We start from the raw sequence: 5,263 nt of genomic DNA on the forward strand, positions 1-5,263 counted from the left end.
GCTTATACCCCTCACTAGTTGTGTAAAGTGGGGCAAATTACTTCATCTCTCAGAGCCTCAAGTCCCTTATCTGTAAAATGAAGATAATAGTATTATTCATCTCAAAAGGTGTCTTGAGGACTTAATGAGTTGTGTTTATAATGAAATCACTTAGAATAAAATAAGAACTTCTTAGCACTATGTTAAGTTTTAGCATTGTCTCTCACCAATTTCATCTTTCCCACTCTCTCCCTCAGTGGCTTCATACCAGCCACATTTCCTCCAGGTTCTGCAGTGTACCACACCTTCTCTGCCTCAGGACCTCAGTACATGCTAGATCCTTGTCTGAAATGCTCTAACACCTCAAGTCACCTACTAATGACTCATTTCTGCATTTCAACCCAAATGCCTTTTTTTCTGATCCCAAAGTGTAAATCAGATCCATTCACTTTGCTGTCTTCTTTTCTAGCTGCCTATTGTTTTCATATACAGAACTTGTCATAATCTCTCATTCCATACTCTGCTGTATTTGTATATTTATATTCCTGAATAGACAGTAGCTCAAGGAAGGTAAGGCTCATATCTTTTTGGTTCATCACCATAAATTTAGTTCAGCACAAAGCTTGGCATACAAGATGCACTTTTAATATTTAGCATTTCAAGAATAAATGAATGGAAATATGACTTTGCATACAAAGCATTAACACTGTGTTTGGCTCTTAGTGTCTTTTAAATACCAATTTTACCTTCTCAAAAAGCAAGTATCAGATTTAGGTCATGGGGAAGTCAGAAAAATTTTCTTTGTTGACATTGGAGACGAATTTTGAAGTCAACTTCTTATCCCCCATATTTCTGGCTTTGCAGAACTGAGGTTTTCAGGCTATATCAGTATGTTTTATGGCAATTCAGAAAAATTATAGGGAAAAATGATGAGTCACTTCACTTTCGAAATTATTTGGTATAGTTTCTTCTGAAGTGCTCAGGGCATTGCCTCACATTACCTCTTTGAGGTAGGTAGCAGGAAAGATGATTATTTCTGTTTCAGAGGTAGAGAATTATGTAACAGAAATCAAAAGTTAAGTCAGGCAATGTGATAGAACTGAAAGAGATGAAGGTCTAAAAGGCAGAAGGCAACAAAGCAAACTTAAAATGTATGGGTCAAGAAGACTATTACTGAATTCTTAGCAGCTTGCATGTTTGGCAGCCATAGACTACATGCTGGAGTTGATCCACCCAAAGAGGGTATGCAGAAAAGGGAGTGGTCCCCATGCTAGTAGTCTGGACTCCCCAAGTGAAACTCACTAGAGCCTCATTAGGAATCAGGATGTCTCCACCTTGGTGGGCCTTGGCCTTGATCCTGCAGACTGAAATGACCTCTAGCAGGTCAAAATATGACTCTGATAAAGTCACAAGTGTTGCAAAGTGCTCATCGTTTTAACTTACGAACAATATTTTTTTAGAAAATACTAAAGAGTTCAGATTTGAATGGCTCTTTATGGAGTTTTGTAGGAGACCATCATCCTACCATATACTCCAATACTTCAACTTTTCTAATCTAAGCTCATTTAAAGAACTAAAAATAACCAAGATGATGAAGTATTTAACATCTGTTTTACTTAAAATGAGTAGAAGGCAGAAGGATTAATCTTTTTTGGGAAACTCATCAAAGTTTACAACAAGAATAAAGATTTCTGATTTTTGTTCAAAAAAAAAATTTTTTTTTTTTTAATTCTTCCTTGGTCTCTGGCCCCTACACCAACAATTCTCAGAAAAGATGTCAACCGACACTATGAATCCAGAGTACTCAGTTTTCTTGTCTCAGCTTTGGCTGTCATGTCCCAGCCCATCTGAATCACTGGATTTTGTGTCATTCTATAAATGAATACTGTTGTTTTCTCCTGCCTGACATGCCAGTCTTGCAGATTGAGGCTATGACTCCTTTGAGTCAACATTTATTTAGTGTTTATAATACAGAGCAAAATCTAAACTAAGCTCTGAAAATGCAAAGACAGCAAAGCAAGATCACCTCCTATGAGGAACTCTAATCTACTGAATAGCGAGAAATGTCAACAATGCTTTGCAATGTGATAAGTACTCCATTGCTGTCACACTTTTCTTGGAAGCCCAGGAGAGAGAAAGGCCATTAATTCACTCATTTATGGAACACCTACTTAAAAAGCTTTGCCCTGTGGCTGAGGAAGATAAGCTCTGAAAAAAGTTTCTTTTACTCCAAGAACTCTGCTTGCTCCTTTGGGAGGCAAACCTATACATAAATAACCCAAATAATATGTAATGAAATCTACGGCCATGCCACCCTGAACACGACCAATCTCGTCAGATCTCGGAAGCTAAGCAGAGTCAGGCCTGGTTAGTATTTGGATGGGAGACCACCTAGGAATACCAGGTGCTGTAGGTGCTAAAAAAATAAATAAAAAAAAAAAATATGTATTTAATGAAATCTGTTATAGAGTCTTTAAAGTAACTGGAAAAGGACTTTGTTTTTAGGAGGACATCTATTTCAAGCATTATGGCAAACTAGAAATCTTGAAACCCTCCCACACCTAAAAATCCTTAGTGAAATATTTTTATGTTAAAAAAATACGTTGCTGAGCTGGAAACAAAGTAAAGAAAATCCCAAGGCTGAAAAGTAAAGCAAAATTACAAATTCATAAAGGTAAGCCAGTGGTGAAAATCAGCTGTTTTGTAAAATCACCCACTGTTTCCCCATGACTTAGGTATTGGTTTGTCACTAAACATAGGTCATGAAGAAAGACTAAGACTGTAGCAGAAAGGATACCAGATTTGAGACAAAAAAGCCTAGATACCCCAAATTACAGTTAGTGAAACGGTAAAGTAGAAAAATTTCTTCCTTGATCTTGACTTTGGGTGAAAGGGAAAGTTTTCCTCTGGGTAGCCACTGCAAGTATTTGGTGCCCAAATTCATGCTACTTTTGTGTTTGAGATACCTTAAGCTGAGAATTTATTATAAAGTGACCTCATGTTGGCACTGTCCCAAAATGCTTGGGAGAAGTAAATATAAATCCTCTCTGGAAGAATGCACCTTTAAAATCTATGCCTCAAAATTCCTACAGATGAAGTTTATGGAACATATGTTTGTGATAACAAAATTGTGAAATTCGGGGAAAGAAGCAACAAAAAACATGAGGCAGTTAAAAATATAAACAAAAAATGAAACACTAGAGAGACATAAAACAGCCAGACCAATAGATATTAGACATTGTAATTATTGAATTAGTACAGTTAATGTGTTTAAAACAGTAAAAAAAGAATATTTGAAGTATGAGTTTAGAACAAGAGATTTAAAAAAATAAATTGGTATATTTGAAAATAAAATGGAAATTGTATAAATAAAAATAAAATAAATGAAATGAAAAATACAATGAATTTGTTAAACAACATATTAAAGAAAGCCAAAGAGAGAATTAGTAAACAGAAAGATATACAAAGAAATCCAGAATGTAGCAAGAGAAATGAAGAGATAAAATATTATAAAAGAGAAATTAAGAAACATGAAAAGATGCAGTGAGACAGTGTAACGGATATCTAATTGAACTTCCAGAAGAAAAGCAGAGATAATGTAGTCAGACATATTTGAAGTGATAAGTTCTGAGAATTATCAATAAATAAAAGAACTATGGATCCTGAGAAGGAGAAAGTCCAAAAAGTTCAAAGCAAGTTAAATAGAAAGGAACCCACATTAGGACATTTTGTAGCTAAACTTCTGAATACCAAAAACAAACAAAAACTCTTAAAAATAGCCACAGAGAAAAAGTAAAACAGTTTACCTATGAAAAAAATAACATTAAGATTTAACATCTCAAAAACAACAGCGTTATCAAAAAGAAAGATCTTTAAAGTGCTGAGAAAATACTTGTCAACCCAGTGTTGTGTACTCAGGTACTCAGCAAAATGATCTTTCAAGCTTGAGAATAACATGAAAGTTTTTCAGACAAACTCTGAGAAATTTTTTAAATCCATAATACACCCTAATTATGCAAGAAGGGCAAACGAACAAGAACAATTTGTATAAACAATAGCAATACTGTGTAATTTTATGGGTATAATAGTGGTATAATCAACATATTATAGTAATTAGGCTTTCTTTGATTAAATACAGATGTTAAAATATTTTTAGGCTAATATAAGAATTTATAATTCCAAATTAGTTGTGGGTTGATGTGTGGATAAACAAGGGAAAAAAATCCAAACGTCTACCATTAAAACAATGGATAAATGTGCTATATTCATATAATGGAATAGTATGCAGCAATAACAATGAAGGAAACAGCCGTACAAAATTGCAAATGTTATAATATTGAACTAAGGGAAGAATACACAAAAGAATACATCTAAAATGGCATCATTTATATAAAGTACAAAAAAGGTGTGAAATAAACCATATGGTGAACAGTTAACTGACTATAGAGCAAATCTCAACAAATAATCAGTTGCATATAGCCCCTGTTTCCTAACCACACTTCAATTAAACTAGGAATCAGTAATATGAATATGTTTTTAAAACTCCCATACATTTGACAAATTTTAAAGAGGTGAGATTTGTATTTGAGAAGATGAGTAAGAAAGTCAACAGGAATATGTAGTAGTGATAGTCAACATTATGGAGGGCTTACTCGCTGCCAGACACAGTTCCAAGTGCTTTATCTGTATTATCTTATTTATTCCTCCAACAATCTTATGAATTAAGTCCTTTTATTAGCATTGTTTCACCGTTAAGGAAACCAAATAATTTGCTTGAAGTCACACAATTGGTAAGGGGTGGAGATGGGATCCAAAGTCAGGCCATCTGACTCCAGAGATTGTTCTTAACCACTTTGCAATGTTGGCCAGGATTAGCAAAGTTGGAGAAATAGGGAGATACAAGGCTGTTTGGGAAACATGTTTACAGGTACAGATGGACTGTGAAGGATGTTGGTGATAAATATGAAAAAGTATCTGATAGTGGAAAGAGAAAAATTTGAATGATAAATTGGATTTACTCTGCGTGTACTAGAGACACACCAAAGGTTATTCAGCAGAGAAATGACATAATGAAATCTGTATTTTTAGGAAGATCTGTCTGTTATTATGGAGGAGAAACATTTGGAGGGCGAGTTAGTAAGATCTTTTAGCAGAAATTGAAAAGGACCTGTGCCAGGGAAGTTTGGATAAAAGTATAAGAAGAAGGAGCATTTCTGCAGAAAAATTGATTTTTGATACACAATTAGATGTTAAGAATGATTCCAAATCTCCAAACCTCTGCAGC

At 34.5% G+C, this 5,263-nt stretch overlaps 1 pseudogene; it reads left to right on the forward strand.

Moving 5' to 3' along the window:
- Window positions 1–2,276: 2,276 nt before the first annotated feature.
- Window positions 2,277–2,395, forward strand: LOC111744773 (annotated as a pseudogene).
- The last annotated feature ends 2,868 nt before the right edge of the window (window positions 2,396–5,263 follow it).

Source organism: Pteropus vampyrus, unplaced genomic scaffold, assembly GCF_000151845.1.
Source record: "Pteropus vampyrus isolate Shadow unplaced genomic scaffold, Pvam_2.0 Scaffold140, whole genome shotgun sequence".
NCBI classification, from domain to species: domain Eukaryota; kingdom Metazoa; phylum Chordata; class Mammalia; order Chiroptera; family Pteropodidae; genus Pteropus; species Pteropus vampyrus.